Source organism: Colobus angolensis, unplaced genomic scaffold (genome assembly GCF_000951035.1).
Source record: "Colobus angolensis palliatus isolate OR3802 unplaced genomic scaffold, Cang.pa_1.0 Scaffold1, whole genome shotgun sequence".
Classification (NCBI taxonomy): domain Eukaryota; kingdom Metazoa; phylum Chordata; class Mammalia; order Primates; family Cercopithecidae; genus Colobus; species Colobus angolensis.
The window spans coordinates 16,429,363-16,451,081 of NW_012110918.1; the positions used below are offsets into that span (position 1 = coordinate 16,429,363).

Here is a 21,719-nt window from a genome sequence, read left to right on the forward strand (position 1 = left end):
GTCACTTGAAAGGGAACCGGGCGTTTGTCGCAGGGAAAAGTAAGGTGTTTCAGCTCTCGCGCCATATGCAGTTCCCGCGGGATCTCGTTGAGGGCGGGGCACCCGGTTCCTTATAAAAGGTACGGAAGGGGTTGGATTTCCAGAATTGGTGGCGTTTTGTGGCGGCTGAGGGCGTCGGGAGGCTGGGACGCTGAGGCTCTTTGAGCGGCGTGCGGCCCTGAATCCCCTGGCAACAGGCTGGGGGCCGCGAGGGGCCTCCAGTCCGGGTGGCGTCGCTACAACAGCCCCGCCTCGAATGAAAAGGACGACCACGGGTCCTCTCTCGGGCCCGCAGTGGGTGGACTGCGTCGCGGATCCGTAGTGGGGGCGCCCAGCTCGCCGGGGAGATTCGGGTGGAAAGCCTCACGGCCGCCGGTGGTGGGCCCCGGCGCGGCGCTGGGCTCGGGCGGGTCTGCGCTGGGGAGGGCCAGGGCCTCTAACGCCGGTGTCCTTCTTTGGGGACGCGCCTGTGTGTGTCTTCGCCGTTTGCCTGGTCAGTTGGAGACAGGGTCTCTGTCGCCCAGGCTGGAGTGCAGCGGTGGGATCAGGGCTCACTGTAGCCTCCGCATCAGGCTCTGGAGTAGCTGGGACCTCAGGCGCGCGCCACCACGTCCGGCTGATTTTTTAAAATTTTTTGTAGAGACGGTGTTGGGGGAGGGGTGGGGGTTAGGGTTGTCCAGGCTGGTCTTGAACTCCTGAGCCTCAGGTGATCCGCCTGCCTTGGCCTCCCAAGGTGCTGGGATTACAGACGTGAGCCACTGTGCCCGGCAAGCAGCTGTTATAAAGTAAAATACACGCAGAGCCTGCAATTTACTCTTAATGAAAGCCTCCTGTCTAGACGGTGCTAATGCGTGTCCTGCAGCAAAGATAACGCAGACGGGATCATTTAATTGCGCAGCAGAACAGTAACCAGTTGCGCATCTTAACCTACTTTTAGTTTGTTCATTTGTTTTGAGACAGAGTCTGGCTCTGTCGCCCAGGCTGGAGTGCTATGGCGCGATCTCCGTTCACTGCAGCCTCCACCTCCCAAGCCCAGGTGATCCTCCCACCTCAGCCTTGAGAGTACCTGGGACCGCAGGTGCCGCTACTACGCACAGTCCCTAACCACTTTCTTATCTGACACTTGAAATGCTTCTACATACCCAGCTCCTCTAATGCACTTTGAAGCAGCTCCATCATCTTTGAAGGGCAGTTCACGCTGTTGAGAATCATGTTTTTAACTGTGGGAAAAGTAAAAATTTACACGAGCATCAGCTCTGTCATTTTTTTTTTTTTTCTGGACGGAGTCTTGCTCTGTCACCCAGGCTGGAATGCAGTGTCCTGACCTTGGCTCACTGCAAGCTCCGCCCCCCAGGTTCATGCTGTTCTCCTGCCTCAGCCTCCCGAGTAGCTGAGACTCCAGGCACGCACCACTATGCCCGGCTAATTTTTGAATTTTTAGTAGAGATGGAGTTTCCCCATGTTGGTCAGGCTGGTCTTGAACTCCTGACCTCATGATCTGCCCACCTCGGTCTCCTAAAGTGCTGGGATTACAGGCGTGAGTCCGGCCCTGTCATTATGGTCACAAATCTGGCTTGCATGGCTAGGCACATCTTTAATCCACGGCTTCTTTCCAGGAGTGCTTGAAAGCTCTCCTTTTATGAAGGTTAATTTTAGTTAAAACCAGAGCATCCTGGCCAGGCCCGGTGGCTCACACCTATAATCCCAGCACTTTGGGAGGCGGAGGCAGGCGGATCACGAGTTTAGGAGTGCGAGACCAGCCTGGCCAAAATGGTGAAACCCCATCTCTACTAAAAAAAAAAGATACAAAACTTGGCTGGCTGTGGTGGCGGATGCTGGTAGTCCCGGCTACTCTGGAGGCCGAGGCAGGAGAATCTCCTGAACTCCAGAGGTGGAAGTTGCAGTGAGCCAAGATTGAGCCATCTCAAAAACAAAAAAACCAGAGCATCCTTTTATCAAGAAATTGGTGGATTGCAGTATTTCAAGGGTGAACAAGTAAATGCAGCCTTCTCCAAGAGCAGATCTCATTCTGGCACCGGAATTTATCCATGACAGATAATTGACCCAAGAAACATTCCTTGTAAGGTTGCTGGTGTCACGTAACCAAAATATTAACTATTGTAAGCTCTGATACCTTCCTCATTCTACAAAGGATCGTTCAGTGCCTCACACTGTTTGCCAGGCCGTGCCCTAGGGCTTTGTTGTAAAATACACACAGACTTCAATGACTTAGTGTAGGAGAAGAATGTAAAATACCTTGTTGACTAAAGAAGTACAGGTAAGCTTTTAAAGAATTAGTTTTATTCAGAAGCCTTACTGAGGACCCTACACCCTGGCCCCAGCCCAGGAGCTCAAGCGATCCTCCTACCTCCGCCTCTCAAGGTGCTGGAATCACAGGTGTGAGCTACCAGGCTTCACCTTGTTCCAAGTTTTAAAATCTAATCCACAAACTGCTTAGGTTTGTTTTCCTTCACCTTTTTGTGACTAGATGATCTAACATTTTATACCATTTTCCTGGAAGTGTTTATGCCAGATGTCTGAATGCACATCTGAAAGGTCTCTAACTTCTGGGGAGCAATAGCTTTTTAGCCTAGAGTGTATGAAATGATGAGAGCTGGCGGGGTTTGGTGCAGTCTCTGGGTGAACGATGCTTTCTAGGGAAACGATGGGGCCTAAGACAGACATGGGGTCTCCTGCTTTGAGATTAATTGGCTGAGATGGACCCCTCCCCAACACAAACATTGCAGGACATGAGGTGCTGAAGATGGGGTTGCTGGCCCAGAGCTTAATGGGTCTGTCCACCTTTGTGACCAAGAAGCCTCTTCCTTAGACGCTGAGGGGCCCTGGGATTATGAGGGTAAATCCACTTTTTATGGTAGGAATCTCCAAACCCCGTGCCACAGACCAGTATCAGCACCTGTCTGTGGCCTGTTAGGAACCAGGCCGTGCAGCAGGAGGCGAGCAAGGGAGCTAAGCTGAGCTCTGCCTCCTGTCAGCGGCAGCATTGGATTATCAGAGGACTGTGAACCCTATTGTGAACTGCGCATTGGAGGGATGTAGGTTGTGCACTCCTCATGGGAGTCCAATTCCTGGCGATGTGAGGTGGACTAGTTTCATCCCGAAACCACTGCCCCATCCACCTCCGGAAGAATTTTTTCCACCACCTGTGGAAAAGCTACTGACATGGCTAGACTTAGTGTCCCCGCCCAGATCTCATCGTGAACTGTAATCCCATAACCCCTGTAACCCCCACGTGTGGAGGGAGAGACCAGGTGGAGAAATTGAATCACGGGGATGGGTTCCCCATGCCGTTGTCTTGATAGTTCTCTCGAGATCTAATGGTTCTATAAGGGGCTCTTCCCCCTCTGCTCGGCGCTTCTCCCTTCCTGCCACCTTGTGAAGAAGGTGCCTGGCTTCCCCTTCCCCTCCTGCCATGATCGTGAGTTTCCTGAGGCCTCCCCAGCCATGCTGAACTGTCAAACCTCTTTCCTTTATACATTACCCAGTCTCGGGCAGTTCTTTTTTTTTTTCTTGAGACAGAGTCTTGCTCTGCCCCCAGGCTGGAGTGCAGTGGCCGGATCTCAGCTCACTGCAAGCTCCCCCTCCCGGGTTCACGCCATTCTCCTGCCTCAGCCTCCCGAGTAGCTGGGACTACAGACGCCCGCCACCTCGCCCGGCTAATTTTTTCAGGCAGTTCTTTATAGCACTATGAAAATGGACTCATACATCTGTCTTCCACAAAACCCGTCCCTGTTGCCAAAAAGGCTTTAGAAAACGCAGAGTGGGAAGGCGGTGAATAGATGGGAGGAGACTCTTATTTTTGTCATGTAGGAGAGCAACAAGAGCTCCTCTCAGGAGGATTTTTTGTTTGTTTGTTTTTTGTTTGTTTTTTTCTTGAGACAGAGTCTCTCTCTGTCGCCCAGGCTGAAGTGCAGTGGCCGGATCTCAGCTCACTGCAAGCTTCGCCTCCCGGGTTCACTCCATTCTCCTGCCTGAGCCTCCCAAGTAGCTGGGACTACAGGCGCCCACCACCTCGCCCGGCTAATTTTTTTTGTATTTTTTTAGTAGAGACGAGGTTTCACCGTGTTAGCCAGGATGGTCTTGATCTCCTGACCTCATGATCCACCCATCTCAGCCTCCCAAAGTGCTGGGATTACAGGCTTGAGCCACCGCGCCCGGCCTAGGAGAAGAAGTTTTTGCTGTGAAATATGGTGCGTGCTTTTCCATGGCCTACGTGGTGCTCAGCAGATGCCCTAGCATCAACAGGACCCAGGCCCCTCATTCTGTTTATCACTGGTAGGCAGTTAGGATCACGTCAGCCGTGTCTTGAGAACATGTCTTGTGAGTCATGCACCTGATTTGTTAAAGCGTCGACTCTGTGTAGCTCTGTTATGCTATGCATAACATCTACTTAAAAAATGAGAGCTGACAGCCTAGCTTAGCTTTCTGTCCACAAGTCCCCTGCTTGAACTTCTGGATAAGTGTTTCCATTCCTGTGGGAAACCTTCATTATCTCCATAAGTAGAGAATGCAAACAGATATCTTGTCTCTTTTACTGATGGAGACATTAAGACCCAGTGTGATAAGTTCAAGTGCCCTACAAGGAAAGGCACAAGCAGGCCAGGCTCTGAGTTCCCTAAACAGTGGCTATAGTGCCTGCCCTTTGTCCCTGGCCCCCATGGTGTCTAGGAAAAGAGGCTCCCAGTCACGAGGTAGACAGACCCCCTAGGCCTGGTCTCAGCATCCTCGCTGTCAACAGCATCTCTATTCCCACATGGTTTCCACCCTGGAGAGGGAGACTACCCACCCCATTAAATGTGGCTGCTAGGGTCATGTCTGTTTCACCCCTACTGTTTCCCTAATGCTCAGTAGGTGTTCAATAAATAGTTGTTGGCTTACTCAATGTGTGGACCTCTGGGGCAAGAGGGAAGGAGGGACACAATGCAGTCCCTGCTGCCCAGGAGCGCTGTGAGCTCAGGAGGTTGCTGTGGGGGAGATGGTGAGATAAGAATTTGGCAGGGCTTGTTTCACAAGATACAGGTCACAAAGAACCGCTGATAAAACAGGATGTGGTAAAGAAACCTCCGAACCCCACCAAAAGCAGGATGGTGATGAAAGCACCCTCCGCCTGTCCTCACTGCTCCTTATATGCTAATTCTAATGCATTAGCTGCCTAAAGACACTCCCACCAGTCATGACAGTCTCCAAATGCCATGGCCACCTCTGAAAGTTACCCTGTGTGGTCTGAAACAGGGAGGAACCCTCAGTTCCGGGAATTGCCCACCCCTTTCCCAGAAAACTCATGAACAGTCCACCCCTTTTTAGCATATGATTAAGAAATTACCATAAAAGCCAACCAGCATCCCTCAGGGCTGCTCTGCCTATGGAGTAGTCAACTTTTACTCCTTTACTTCCTTCATAAACCTGCTTCCACTTCATTCCGTTGGCCCACTTTTGAATTCCTTCCTGCGGGAAGCCAGGAACCCACGTGGTCTCACAGACTGAGTCCCACTTCAGGGGTTTGCCCCGTGACAATGGGAACAGCCCAGTGGTCTGTCCCCCTCCAGACCTGACCTGTCCCTTTTCCTCTACCTTCATTGGCTCCGGGAATCAGGTAGAAAAGGGTGAGGTGGCTCATCTTGCCCAGGAGGCTTGGGGGCAGTGCTGCTGGGCTGGGCTGGGTTCCTGTAACTCATCACTGCAGGAGTTGATGTCCTGGATAGAAGTGACCTCGATCTGATCCAAGGGGCCATCCACTAGGAGTGACTTCCTGCCGGAAGTCTCCACCCATCCCTAGGTATTAAAGGTGAACACTGTTCCTTTCTAGGCACAGCCCTGCCTAAACCCAGCTGGCTGGGGCAAGGCACCTTGCTGAGTGCTGCCTGGACTCACCTCACTGCTGTCTTGACTCTGGGACCTGCACTGGCTGGGCAGAGTCTAGCACATGTGCAGTGTTAACAGAAAAACCAAACTCCTTAAAAATGTTTTCAGGAGGGTTATTCTGAACCAATAGAAGGGGCTGTGGCCTGGAAAAACACAAATCCAAAAAGCCTTGAGTAAGTGGTCACAAGGTACCCAGGTAACAGTTTCTGTCAGCCTCTGAGCCCAAGCTAAGCCATCATATCCCCAGTGACCTACACGTAGACATCCAGATGGCCTGAAGCAACTGAAGATCCACAACAGAAGTGAAAATAACCTTAACTGATGACATTCCACCTTTGTGATTTCTTTCTGCTCCACCCTAACTGATCAATGTACTTTGTATTCTCCCTAACCCTTAAGAAGCTTCTTTATAATCTCCCCCACCCTTAAGAAGGTTCTTTGTAATTCTCCCCACCCTTCCAAATGTACTTTGTGAGATCCACCCCCTGCCCCCAAAAACATTGCTGCTAACTCCACCGCCTATTCCAAAACCTGTAAGAACTAATGATAATCCCACCACCCTTTGCTGACTCTCTTTTTGGACTCAGCCCACCTGTACCCAGGTGAAATAAACAGCTCACACAAAGCCTGTTTGGTGATCTCTTCACACGGGTGCATGAGACAGTTTTCTTTCTCTTTTTTTGTTTTTTTTTTTTGAGATGGAGTTTCACTCTTGTTGCCCAGGCTGGAGTGCAGTGGCACGATTTCAGCTCACTGCAACCTCTGCTTCCCAGGTTCAAGTGATTCTCCTGCCTCAGCCTCCCAAGTAGCTGGGATTACAGGTGTACACTACCACACCTGGCTACTTTTTTTGTATTTAGTAGAGATGAGGTTTCACCATGTTGTTCAGGCTGGTCTCAAACTTCTGACCTCAGATGATCCACCCACCTCGGCCTCCCAAAGTGCTGGGATTACAGGCATGAGCCACTGTGCCTGGCCAGTAACATTTACCTTTATACATTTTAGGTAAACAGGAGTTACAGGCAAAGACATAAGTTAGTACATGGAAGGTATACGTTTGGTTCAGCCTGAAAGGCTGGACATCTCAGAGCAGGGGCTTACAAGTCATAGGTGGGTTTAGGGATTCTTTAGTTGCCATTTGAGAGAGTTAAGCTATTATTTATGTTACATTTTGGGGGAGTCAAAAAGAGTTAAGCTATTGTCTAAAGACCTGAAGTAAGTAGAAAGGAATGCTTGAGTTAAGGCAGTTGTGGGGGTGAAGGCCCTTGCTATGTAAATGAAAGCCTCATAGGTTTCTAGCAGCTCTCTGAGAAAATGGATGGCAAATGTCTCTTTTCAGACTTTAAAGGTGTCAAGCTGTCAGCAGATCTCTCCTAGATCCAGGCAAGGCGTAGAAAGGGAAGGCCTGGATGTGTTAATGGACGTTCTCTACAGATGCAAATTAATTTCCCCCACAAAAGACAGCTTTTTTTTTGAGATGGAGTCTCACTCTGTCGCCCAGGCTGGAGTGCAGTGGCGTGATCTCAGCTCACTGCAAGCTCTGCCTCCTGGGTTCATGCCATTCTCCTGCCTCAGCCTCCCGAGTAGATGGGACTACAGGCACCCACCACCACACCCAGCTAATTTTTTGTATTTTTTAGTAGAGACGGGGTTTCACCATGTTAGCCAGGATGGTCTCAATCTCCTGACCTTGTGATCCGCCTGCCTTGGCCTCCTAAAATGCTAGGATTACAGGCGTGAGCCACTGCACCCAGCCAAAAAACAACTTTGCAGGGCCATTACAAAATATGTCAAATATATTTCATGGTAAGATATTTTGATTTCCATTCTGTCATGTGTGCTCATCCAGAGCCAGGTTGGAAAGGAAGCCACATTGTACCAGGTTAATTAAAAAAAAAAAAAAAGTTTGACAAGGGTTTGTGGTTAGTAGGGTATGAATCAGCCTTTGCCTGCCATGGCCATAGGTCTTGTTTATAATTTTGTATCTTATTGCCACAAAGAGTCTGTTTGATCAATCTTATCTCTATTTTAATCTAAAAGAAAAACTTCAGCCTGTTGTGGGAAGTCAGGGACCCCGAATGGAGGGACCAACTGAAGCCATGGCAGAAGAACATACATTGTAAAGTTTTCGTGGACATTTATTAGTTCCCCAAATTAATACTTTTATAATTTCTTACGCCTGTCTTTACTGCAGTCTCTGAACATAAATTATGAAGATTTCATGGACATTTATCACTTCCCCGATCAATGCTCTTGTGATTTCCTATGCCTGTCTTTAATCTCTTAATCCCATCATCTTCATAAACCGAGGATGTATGTTGCCTCAGGATCCTGTGGTGATTACGTTAACTGCACAAATTGTTCATAAAGTGTGTGTGTTTAAACAATATGAAATCTGGGCACCTTGAAAAAAGAACAGGGTAACAGGGATGTTCAGGGAACAAGGGAGATAACCATTAGGTCTGACTGCCTGAGAGCTGGGCGGAACAGAGCCATATTTCTCTTCTTTCAAAAGCAAATAGGAGAAATATTGCTGAATTCTTTTTCTCAGCAGGGAACAGCCCTGAGAAAGAGAATGCGTTCCTAGGGGTAGGTCTCTAAAATGGCCGCTCTGGCAATGTTTGTCTTTTGCGGTTGCAGATAAGGGATGAAATAAGCCCCGGTCTCCCATAGCGCTCCCAGGCCTGTTAGGATCAGGAAATTCCCGCCTAATAAATTTTGGTCAGACCAGTTGTCTGCTCTCAAACCCTGTCTCCTGATAAGATGTTATCAATGACAATACGTGCCCAGTGGGACATGAAACTTCGTTAGCATTTTTGATTTTGCTCCAGTCCTGTGATCTCGCCATGCCTCCATTTGGCTTGTGATATTTTATTAACTTGTGAAGCATGTGATCTCTGTGACCCACACCCTATTCGTACACTCCCTCCCCTTTTGAAAATCACTATTGCAAACTTGCTGGTTTTGCAGCTTGGGGGGCATCATGGAACCTGCCGACATGTGATGTCTCCCCCAGATACCCAGCTTTAAAATTTCTCTCGTTTGTACTCTTTCCCTTTATTTCTCAGACCGGCCAACTCTTAGGGAAATAGAAAAGAACCTACATGAATTAACATTGAATTATTGGGGGTGGGTTCCCCCGATATCAGCTGAATTAAATTTAAAGGAGTGTAATTGAGTAATGAATGCTTTGTGAATTGGGCAGCCCCCAGAATGAGCAGATTCAGAGAGACTGCAGGTGGTGCCCCATGGTCAGAACAAATTTATACACAGAAAAAGTAAAGCGACATACAGAAATTGGAAGTGTTAGAAACAAATTTTTGGTGTCGCAAAGTGAAACAAGTACTCAGGCAAAAGTTTTCCCAGCAAGGCAATTTACGTCTATAGAAGGGTGTTTCCTGCATACAAGGCAGAGGCAAAGGAAAGCATGGAAAACAAAGGAGAGCAGGAGGTTTTTATCTCTAATACAGGCCCTGTTCCTGGGTCCTCCCCCTGCAGGCTGGGGTCAGACTGCACAATCTAGGCTAATTCCAATTGGCTACTGTTGACATAATCAAAGGAGGCAGCATTGGGCATTTGACAGGAAGGACAGGTATGGTACATCCTGGGATGTTTGGGCACAGCAGAGAGAGGGAGAGCTGATAGATGAATGTGAACCTTTTAGAATAGAACAAAGAACCAGGAACCAAAAGCCTTTGAAGAGGAACTATTTGTTCCTAATAACAGAAGTGAGGTACAGAAACAGCTGGATTGGTTACAGGTTGGTGTTTGCCTTGTTTGAACACTCAGCAGTGTGTGAGTGGTTGAAGTATGGCTGCTAGGATTGGCCAAGACTCAGCTATTGTTGCAGGCACATACTCCTAAGTTAGGTTTTCAGTCTTGTCTACCAAGTTAGGTTGCAGTTCATCCACGAGGACTCAAATATATTAGAAGCATGGAGTCCTTCTCAGGCCATATTTGGTGTGCTTTAACAAACCTCAATGCTGGTCAGTTGTGCCTGAACTCCAAAGGGAAGAGGCATAATGAGGCATGTCTGACCTCCCTTCCCATCATGGCTGGGAATTGTTTTACAGGTTTCTCTGGAGTTCGTTTGGCCAAGAGGGGGTCCATTCAGTTGGTTGGGGGTCTTGGGGTTTTATTTTTAGTTTGCAACAGGCATCATTCTTACTGCTGGATGGATTTAGAGAATGCACCTGCCCTCACAGTTTCTATTGCAGAAGAGGACAAGACCAAAAACACAAACCAATAAGATAATTGTAGGTTTGATAATTGCTGGGATGTAAATAAAATAACACAAAGTGGAAGAGAGTTAATGGGTTGCTGATTTACATGAGTGGCTGGAGGTAGGTGCCACCTAAGTTGAGAGGAAGTGGCCCCAGTGACACGCAGGGGTGGAGTGTTCCAAGAAAAGGGAATGGTTGAAAACACTAGAATAGTCATCAGCCTTTTTCCATTCCTGTAGCCCACACGGTAAGAATAAGGTGTGATGAAACCCAAAGGGAGTGATTGCAACCACCTTTGCAAAAGATTAACATTGAGAAAATTATGCCAGTGGAAAAGATAGCATCTAACCAGCCCCCATCTTTCCTTTAACCTCCAAACTGCCCTTAAGTCATTCCTCGACTTGGGCCAAGTTAACTTGAAGAGACAGTCAGTTTAAAGGATAATAGCCTTTAGTTTAGTAAGCTAACACCAAGCCTTTGTAAAGCTCATAAAAGACCACCAAGTTAGGAAGAGGAAAGGAGTGTAAATTCTGCTAAGGTATGGATGTAAACAATTACCAGCCATTATTCCCGTGGTCACAAGATTTGCAACTTCCCCAATTACTCCTTCAGATAATTAGACTCTTGTAGACCCTAATGTTGGTCTTTTGAGAAGGCTTTTCTGGTTTTTTGCATTTCTCATGACTAATGGCCCCACTCAGACCCACTGACCTTCCTGTTGCCCCACCAAGGAGCTGACTGAACACACGCACACAAGAACCATGTTCCGCCCTTCAGGATTCTGCCCCCACCAGTCAGCAACACTCATTCCCTAGCCAACCCCTCCCCACAAGACTGTCTTTGAAAACCTTAGCATCCAAGTTTTGGGAGAAGGCTAATTTGAATAATAATAAAACTCCAGCCTCCCATTAGCCAGCTCTATGTGTATAAAACACTTTCTCTGTTACAATTCCCCTGTCTTAATGAATTGGATCTGTTTCTGCAGTGGGCAAGAGGAGCCCATTGGGTAGATACACAGTGAGTGCAAAGACCTTGAGACAGGCAGGATACTGGCACAATTGAGGGACAGAAGACAAGGAGCTTGTTGCATAGTGAAGGTGGGCAAGGAGTGTGCGGTGGGAGGAGAGGTGCGTGGGGCCAGATCATAAAGAGTCTCAGAGACTATTGTTGGGGCCATAGCCCCCGGCGGCCCTCTAGAGGTTTGCTAAAAATCACTGACATGAGGTAGATTGATTAACAGGAGAAAAGGCATGCAAACTTATATAATGTGTATACACAGGAGACTTCAGAATGAAGATCCAACCCCTCAATGAGTTAAGAGAAGCTTGTATGCCATCTTGAAGTTACAGAAAGAAGCAGGGCTTGGATCCTGGTAAAACAGGTTATGGAAGGGACGAGAAGAGGAATTCCATTGAGATTCTATTGAGGGGCAATAAATGATTACTAGGGAGAATGACCGGATCAGGGAATAGAAATCTACTTGTAAATAGTTCTCTTTGTTGTTTTTCTCTCTCTCTATTTTTTTTTTTTTTTTGAGACAAGGACTCACTCTGTCACTCAAGTTGGAGTGCAATGGCATGACCTTGGCTCACTGTAGCCTCAGCAGGCTCAAGTGATCCTCCCAACTCACCCTCTCAAGTGGCTGGGACTACAAGTACATGCCACCACAAGTGGCTAATTTTGTTTACTTTTTTTTTTTTTTTCTCTAGAGACGGGGTCTCAATATATTTCCCAGGCTGGTCTCAAACTTCTGGGCTTGAAGAATCCTCTCAGTTCAGCCTCCCATAGTTCTGGGGTTACAGGCACGAACCACTGCACCCAGCCAGTATCTCTCTATGGAATTCAAATGATCCCTGGAGACAGTCTTTATTCTTACAAAAGAGTCTGTTCATGTGTGCATTCATCTTAGTCTTCTTTTCTGCAATAGTTAATAACAGGGAGGAGAGAAGAAGCTATTGTTCTCCTTGGTAGAACTGGGTCTTAAACAGTAAAGAAACTTCAACTTTTATGCGAGAGAGATTGGGGGGAGTGCTCAGAGAGACACTGAGACATCTTCATTTCAGCATGTCAGGACACCATATTGATGCAGGATTTTTTACTCCATAGCTCAGCTAGGTCCAGGTTCTTGTCTCACAACCAGGAAGAAATAGGCACATGGACATCAAAGAATGAGTGGAGTAGAACTTATTAAGCAAAAAGGAAAGCTCTCAGCAAAATGAGGGGAGCTGAAAGCAGGTTGCTGGTTGCCCCCTTCACAGCTAAACACAAGGGCTTTTATATAAAAGCTAATGGAGCTGGGTTGCTTATTTGTATAAGGTGTAAATTCCTGTTGGCTCCATCCCTTCCCCTCAGTGTGCATGCAGGCCATTAGTCTGCTGTGGTCATGTTCAGGCAAACACGCTGTGCAAGTTCCCTTATCTGCACAAAGTATCTGGTGTAAGCACTTGTGGGGCAGATCGGAGATTCTCCAGGGACCCTTCCCTTACTGTCTGCCTGAAGCATGCTAGCTAACTCCTTTCATTCCCCCCTTTAAGAGTGGAGACCCCAACTGCTGTTGGGGAAAGTGGACGCTGACCACTCTTAACTGCTTCCTGCTGACGGGGTACTGTTTTGGGGAAGCAGCAGTTAGGCTCCTCCTGAGGTAAGTTTAAGGATCCCCAGAAGAATGGCACATCTGGCCCAGCGCGGTGGCTAACGCCTGTCATCCCAGCACTTTGGGAGGCCGAGGCGGGCAGATCACAAGATCAGGAGATCGAGACCATCCTGGCTAACACGGTGAAACGCTGTCTCTACTAAAAATACAATTAGCCAGGCGTGGTGGCGGGCGCCTGTAGTCCCAGCTACTCGGGAGGCTGAGGTAGGAGAATGGCGTGAACCCAGGAGGCGGAGCTTGCAGTGAGCCAAGATTGTGCCACTGCACTCCAGCCTGGGTGACAGAGACGCCGTCTCAAAAATAAAAAGAAAAGAAAAGAAAAAAAAGAATGGCGCATCCATGCATGGTTCCATTTGCATCACCATTTGAAGTTTAATGGCCTCGCAGTGAGAAGAAACAATTTGGGCCGTGAAAATGAAACAAGAAGGGGGAAAGGACAGCTCAGAAATCCCAAGGCTACTGACAAGCCCTGATAACTGGTGGCTACAGTTATGCCTGCTAAGCTTTGGGTGCATGTGGCTTTGGTTAGCTCCCTTGGGCTTCTTTTCCTAAACAAAGAATCCTCCAGTTTTTGGGCATCCTATTTATTCCTATCACCTGGTAGGATCTGTAGGATCATTTTCCAAAACTAGAATATTGATCCAGATTTTTACATCACCCATTCATTTTGTTACTTTTGAGCTACAGCTGGAGATTGTTGGTTGGTTCACAGGAACAAGCAGGTTAGTTTAAAATGTAGGCAGAAACAAAAGCAACTAATGAGATTAGAATTTAATGACAAACAGATGTTAAGTTCTGAAACATAAGTTTTCCAACTCCAGTCCTCATTTTTTGTCAGAAAGAAATCATGATAGGACTGAGTTGTTTGCAAAATAAGCTTTAGTCCTATATGTGGCCTGATTATTTGCATAAAGTGCAACAAGAATAATTATTCTTCACATAGACTTTTCGGTTGGCTTTGATGGAACTCTATTCCACTAGGAATCTCAGATAAGGTCTGGTAAAGCTGAGCCCAGCCACGGGTTTGTACCCTCAGATCCCTGTGAGTTGGGTAACTCCCTCTCTTCTTAAGGTCCCAAGAACATGGGGCACCTGGGCCTGTTAGAATGTGACATTCTGTCCTCACCACAGGTTAGGAACCCCGTGCAGGGACTCTGTAGACAGGATATTAGGCCAGTTTTCCCAAGGGGATTTTGTGGGCTCGGCAAGTCAAGCTTGATTCCTTAATGGGAAGCACACCCTTCCAGTCAAAGCCTTGGTATAACAACCCGTTTCTCCTATTGTGTCCTGTTGCAAAAGAAAATGGATTCTTATTTTCTTATTGCACCGATGCAAATAACTATATTGCCATAGGTTAAGAATACTCACAAGTAGTTTCCAAACTCTGGAGAATCCAGGCAGAGAGAAGCAAAGATGCTCCAAATTTTGTTCACAAGAGTATACCTTACTCAATTATTAAAGGCTGTAAATAACTCAAAATAAGTTTCCTTGACTCTGAAAAACCAAACAAGGATCAGAAACATTTTAAGCAAAAAGGTTAAAAAACTTAGTTTTATGTTAGTTCAGTCCATTCTGTTAACTCTTGCTCTGCTTAATATTCATGAACATTTCAGCTCTTCATGAGTCTTGTACATTTTTTCTTTATTCCAATGTCACAATCTTCAAAGTTATTAGAAACCTGCATTTGAGAGCACTTGTCAAAGTCCTAGCGCTGATTATAAACCATCTTTTGAAAAGGATCAAAGCCGCCAGGTGCAGTGACTCACACCTGTAATCTCAGCACTTTGAGAGGCCAAGGCGGGTGGATAAACTGAGGTCAGGAGTTCGAGACCAGCCTGGCCAACATGACAAAATCCCATCTCTAATAAAAATACAAAAATTAGCCAGGTGTGGTGACAGGCACCTGTAATCCCAGGTACTTGGGAGGCTGAGGCAGGAGAATCACTTGAACCCAGGAGGTGGAGGTTGCAGTGAGCCAGGATTGTGCCATTGCACTCCAGCCTGGATAACAAGATGAAACTCCATCTCAAAAAAAGAAAAGGATCAAAGCAAGACAACAATTGTCTGCAAATGACAAAATGTCCAGGGTGGTTACAGTCCAGAACATGATTGACAAAGAAATTTGGTAATTTCTGTGGTTTACAATAACTTAACATAACCTTAATTAAGATTGATAGCATATACTCAGACATTAGAATTTTAGACATTCCATATAATTTTAGAACATAATATTATCACTAAAATATAACCTAAAGAAGATTAGACATCACTTTTGAATCCCATGTAACTAAACATGTCAAATAATCCTGTCTACCTCTCTTTTGGATGCTCCAGGGGCCCTCTGTGGCATCCAAAAACTAGGGGGTCAGGAAAGACAATTTTTGAAACTGAAGTTTGATTTGGGGAAGACTGTTAAATATGTTAGAGGTTCAAAGCACTTAATGCTATGAGATAGAATTCCAGATTACCACAAGTCATTTATTTTAGCCGAAATGATGACTCAAAATTTAAAACAAAGCAAAAACCTTTACTCATTCAGAGGAAGATTTAGCTTTCCTATCTGTCTTTAATACTACATAAAAATTCTGCTCTAGAGGAGAAAGCCAAATTTCACCCGAAATTTATTAATGTCAACCCGAATTTTTGAAACCTTATAGATTAATTATATCCAGTCTTTTTTTTTTTTTTTTTGAGATGGAATTTCACTCTTGTTTCCCAGACTGGAGTGCAATGGTGTGATCTTGGCTCACCACAACCTCTGCCTCCCAGGTTCAAGTGATTCTCCTGCCTCAACCTCCCAAGTAGCTGAGATTACAGGTTCCCACCACCATGCCCAGCTAAGTTTTGTATTTTTAGTAGAGATGGGGTTTCACCATGTTGACCAGACAGGTCTTGAACTCCAGACCTTAGGTGATCCACCCGCCTCAGCCTCCCAAAGTGCTGGGATTACAGGTGTGAGCCACCATGCCAGGCCAATTGTATCCAGTCTTAACCAGTTTGACCATGAAGTGAGATTCTTGTAAACCTTTTAGAACCCTTTACAAATTTTTGTTAAAAAATGCATTCATGCCTTAAGAAAACCTTGTTGTGCTTTTATTTCAATGTTCAATTTATGGAAAAACCATATAATACCTTTTTGAAGTTAGTCAATATGTTCACACACAGAATTTCTTTTGCAAGATTAGTTTGTACAAACGTTCCACCAATGATCCTTTAACCCAAGGCAAAAATTTACATTGCCATGCCTTCTTACAATCTTTTATTAAAAGCATATTTTACTTTCCTTACACACCTTGCATGTAAATCTATTTTTAGTAGTCTCAATTATATGTTATAATGGCAACTCTTAGCAAAGTTTTTGAGATGGAGTCTCACTCTGTCACCCAGGCTGGAGTACAGTGGCGCAATCTCAGCTCACTGCAAGCTCCTTCTCCCCGGGTTCACGCCATTCTCCTGCCTCAGCCTCCTGGGTAGCTGGGACTACAGGTGCCCACCACCACACCCAGCTAATTTTTTGTATTTCTAGTAGAGATGGGGTTTCACCGTGTTAGCCAGGATGGTCTTGATCTCCTGACCTTGTGATCTGCCCGCCTCAGCCTCCCAAAGTTCGGGGATTACAGGCTTGAGCCACTGCACCTGGCCAGTAATTTTTAACTTTAAGATAAAACCTGGTAAGTTGTTTTAATTATGTACTAGGCACAGATAAAGTCTGACTCCTTCCAACATAGTTATGGATGTGGTTAATTCCATATAGCCCCAAGCCTTACCAAATAGTAAAGCAGACAAGTCAAACAGTTCTCAAAAGCCAAAGAAGCAGTTTATAATCTTAAAAGATTTAGCAAACCTAGTATCTAACCTACATGATTCAGCCCACGTATTTACATTTTGAAGACATTTGTATTTTACCAATGATCTTTAAAACTGCCTTTATTTCTCAATGATAAAAGTCACATGAACTAAAAGGCATCACAGTTTTTATTTTTCCTTCACAAATATTTGATCTAAGCATTTATTTAATTAGAGCCCTTTTTTATATTAGCATCACACACATAACACATATATGATTACACAGGCAGACAGAAGAAGATACAGTAGTTGTAAGATTTTTCCTTTGCTAATCTCCTAATTGGATTATTGGCTTCAGGGTGGAGTCCTTCAAAAAACAGGGCTAGGAAAGCATACAGTTACTAGGGCCCAATAAACAGGTATAGCTGGAAGACAAAAACAGACATTGAGAGGAATCTATCCACTTTTAGTTCCTGGGGTTCCATTTGGAAAACAGGGTTTTTTTTTTTAATGGGAATAGGCCATTCCCATTAAACAGTTACACCTCATTTTAGGAGATGGCATTGCAGATGAGCTTGTGACATGGTTTGGACATGTGTCCCTTCCAAATCTCATGTTGAAATATGACCTCCAGTGTTGGAGATGGGCCTAGTGGGAGGTGTTTGGATCATGGGGGCAGATCCCTCATGGGTGTCTTGGTGCTGTCCTTGTCGTTCTCAGTGAGTTCTCACTCATTTGAAAGAGCCTGCGGCACCTCAACCCCTCTCTTACTCCCTCTCTCCATGTAAAATGCCTGCTCCCCCTTCACTTTCTGCCATGAGTAAAAGCTTCCTGAGGTCTCACCAAAAGTCAAGCAGATGCTGGTGCCTTTCTTGTACAGCCTACAGTACTGTGAGCCGAACAAACCTCTTTTCTTTATAAATTACCCATTCTCAGGAATTCCTTTATTGCAATGAAAAACAGAGGAACACAGCTTGCAAAGAGAAGAAAGACAAATATTTTGTTGGGGACAATCTATAAACCAGTTTCCTTAGAGTCTGAAACGCAGTCAATTGAGGTGTCCAGATGTTAGATTCAAAGCATTGTTTGTTAAAGTGGAAGAAGGCAGTGGAAATCTGCCAAGTTTTTCTTTTCTGTATTACAAGGTATGTGTTGCGGGAAGTCGGGGACCCCGAATGTAGGGACCAGCTGAAGCCATGGCAGAAGAACATAAATTGTGAAGATTCCATGGATGTTTATTAGTTCCCCAAATGAATACTTTTATAATTTCTTACGCCTGTCTTTACTGCAATCTCTGAACATAAATTGTGAAGATTTCATGGACATTTATTAGTTTCCCAAATTAATACTTTTATAATTTCTTACGCCTGTCTTTACTGCAATCTCTGAACATAAATTGTGAAGATTTCATGGACATTTATCAGTTCCCCAGTCAATACTCTTATAATTTCCTACACCTGTCTTTACTTTAATCTCTTAATCCTGTCATCTTCGTAAACTGAGGATGTATGTCGCCTCAGGACCCTGTGATGATTGTGTTAACTGCACAAATTGTTTGTAAAACGTGTGTTTGAACAATATGAAATCTGGGCATCCTAAAAAAGAATAGGATAACAACGATTTTCAGGGAGCAAGGAAGATAACCATAAGGTCTGACTGCCTGAGGGGCCGGGCAGAACAGAGTCATATTTCTCTTCTTGCAGAAAACAAATGAGAGAAATATTGCTGAATTCTTTTCCCAGCAAGGAATAACCCTGGGAAAGGAATATATTCCCAGGGGGAGGTCTATAAATGGCCGCTCTGGGAGTGTCTATCCTATGCGGTTGAAGATAAGGGATGAAATACACCCTGGTCTCCTGCAGTGCCCTCAGGCTTGCTAGGACGAGGAAATTCCATCCTGGAGAATTGTAGTCAGACCGGTTGTCTGCTCTCAAACCCCATTTCCTGTTAAGATGCTTGTCAAGGTGATGCGTGCGCAGTGGGACATGGAACCTCATCGGTAATTCTAATTTCGCCCTGGCCTTGTGATCTTGTTCTGCCCTTCTGCCCTTGTGATCTTTTATTGCCCTTTGAAGCATGTGATCTTTGTGACGTACTCCTTGTTTGTACCCCACTCCTGTTTTGAAATCCCTAATAAAAACTTGCTGGTTTTGCAGCTCAAGGGGCATCACGGAATCTACCAATAGGTGATGTCACCCCCGTAGGCCCAGCTGTAAAATTTCTGTCTTTTGTACTCTTTCTCTTTATTTCTCAGACCAGCCGACACTTAGGGAAAATTAAAAAAACCTACGTTGAAATATTGGGGGCTGGTTCCCCCAATAGTATGAGCTTTAGCTTGCAAGGCCTCAGGGAAAATGTAGTAGCAATTTCATTCAGTCCACATCAAAAAGATGGAAGAACATTTTGAAAATGTTATTGTGGAGATTTGTAGCCAGATAAGAATAGAGGATTCAGCACAAATTGTACAAAATAATAAAAACTGAAAAAACAATGGACAAAGCTAGAAACTAATAAAAAGTGTACTGTAGTATTCTTTCTTTCTTAAAAAAAATTATTGTAGGGAAAAGGTCTTGCTATATTACCCAGGCTAATATTGAACTTCTGTCCCCAAGCAATCCTCCCACCCAGCCTATAGTTTTCTTTTGAAACATAATTTTTTCTCTCTCCAGTTTCCCATTGTTATCAAGGAGAAATCATAGTAAGACCAATATATTGGCAAAATAAGTTTCAGTCTTATTACACTTGGCACAATTATTTGCATAAAGTATAGTAAAAATAGTGATTGGCCATATAGGCTCTTTTAAGTTGCTTTTGCTGGAACTTTTTATAAGGTTAGATGATTTATTTAATCTCTCTGTCTTTCTCTCTTTTAGACAGAGTTTTACTCTGTCACCCAGGCTGGATTGCAGTGGCACGATCTTAGCTCACTGCAACCTCCACCTCCCAGGCCCAAGCGATCCTCCCACCTCCACACCTCCTGAGTAGCTGGACTACAGGCGCCCGCCACCACACCTGGGTATTTTTTGTATTTTTGGTACAGACAGGGTTTTGCCATGTTGCTCAGACTGGTCTGAGCCTTATTTATTTATTTTGCCTGCACCTGACCTTATTTGTTTATTTTTGATGCAAGGTCTCACTCTGTCGCCCAGGCTGGAGTGCAGTGGTGTCATCATAGCTCACAATGACCTTGAACTCCTATGCTCAAGTGATCCTCCAACCTCAGTCTCCCAAGTAGCTTTGATGAAAGAAACATATCACTACACTGGGCTTTGTTGTTGTTGTTGTTGTTGTTGTTGTTGTTTTCAGAGATGGAGTCTCACTATGTTGCACAGTCTGGTTTTCAATTCCTGGCCTCAAGCAATCCTCCTTCCTTGATCTCCCAAAATACTGGGATTACAGACTTGAGCCACCATGACTGGCCAAGATCAGACTTTGTAAAAGCCTCCTGAACCAAGGAAAAGATTTATCTATGTCTACAGATACCTGTATGAATTGGATGACTTCTTCTAGAGGTCTCAAAATATTTGAGATTCCTGGGCCTAATCAGAAAGTGACATTCTTTACTTAACAGGACAGGAAACTTGCAGGGGAACCATTGAGTCAAGGTACCAGACCAGTGTTTTCAACTGTCTTTTTTTCAACTCTATAAGTTAACCTCAATTCCTCAAAACAGTCCAGTCATATCTAAAATATGCCATTCTAGTCAAAGCCTTGGTAAAATAATCAGTGTCTCCAACTGTTTCCTATTATAAAAGACAACAGATTCTTACAGACCTTACGCAGATAACTATATTGCCATAAATTAGGAATACTCACAAATAGTTTTCAAACTTGGAGACATCAGATAAAGAGAAAGAAATATGCTTCAAATTTTGCTCACAAGAATATACTTCACTCAATTGTTAAAAGCTATAAATAGCTCAAAAGAAAATAGTTTGTCAAATATCAAAGGTTTAAAACACTTCATATCACAAAATAGGATCACAGGTCACTGTAAAAAGGTCACTGAGCCAAAATGATAAATTCAAATACTTCAAAAAGCAAAAATTATTTACTCTTTAATAGAGAGTCAGTTTCCTAAACAATCATAAAGCCTAGTAAATTCAGGCTGGGCATGGCGGCTCATATCTGTAATCCTGGCACTTTGGGAGGCTGAGGCTAGTGGATCACCCGAGGTCAGGAGTTCGAGACCAGCCTGGGCAACATGGCAAAACCCCATCTCTACTGAAATTACAAAAATTGGCTAAGCATAGTGGTGCATGTTTGTAATCCCAGCTACTCAGGAGGCTGAGGCAGGAGAATCACTTGAACCTGGGAGGTGGAGGTTGCAGTGAGGCAAGATCACACCACTGTACTCCAGCCTGAGTGACAGAGTGAGATTCCATCTCAAAAAAACCCCAAAAACCAAAAAACTAATAAATACAGCATGAGGTCACTGAATCTGTCTTTCTCCCTCACCTATTTTGTTTTGTTTTTTGAAGTTTACTGAAAAGGTAAACAAACATCTTGGACTATCTCTTATTACACAAAAATTTTGTTCCAAAAAGGAAACCAAATTTTACATTTGCATTAGTGTTTTATTAATAATAAAGCTAATTTTAGTAAAATTTTATAAACAAATCCATCCATTCTTAACCAGTTTGACCACAAGATTTTTATAAACCTTTTATAACCTTTGACAATTTTCCATCTTCTTTTACAAATTTCTACATACATTTAGTTTTATTATCATTTTTAAATTCCCTCAATGTAAAACTTAACTAGGCAAAATTAGTATCCCTTTAACAAAAACTATAATGGTATGGCTTCTTATAACCTCCTTTACTAAAAAGACATTTTACTTTCCTCATATATTTTGCATATAGAAATGTTTTTCTTGTAACTAGTAGTTTTCTTTATTTATTTATTTTTGAGACGGAGTCTCGCTCTGTAGCCCAGGCTGGAGTTTTAATTACATATATTAATTATGATGTGAACTCTTAGTAACACTTGTTTTTAGAGAAAAACCTGGAAGATCAGCAATTTTAATCATGTACCAGATACAGACCCCAGGACAAAGGACAGTGCCTGCAGCTATGCCTCCCCATGGCTGAGGTGAGAGGATTGCTTGAGCCCAGGAAACAAAGATTGCAGTG

The 21,719-nt window shown here is 44.6% G+C and overlaps 1 long non-coding RNA gene across 1 annotated transcript; it reads left to right on the plus strand.

The window, feature by feature from the left end:
* The first annotated feature begins 13 nt into the window (after window positions 1-13).
* LOC105523421 lies at window positions 14-20,979 on the plus strand. Its single transcript, XR_001003607.1, has 3 exons — window positions 14-1,334; window positions 2,192-2,195; window positions 20,871-20,979. It is a non-coding gene; the product is annotated as an uncharacterized LOC105523421 (long non-coding RNA).
* Window positions 20,980-21,719: the final 740 nt, after the last annotated feature.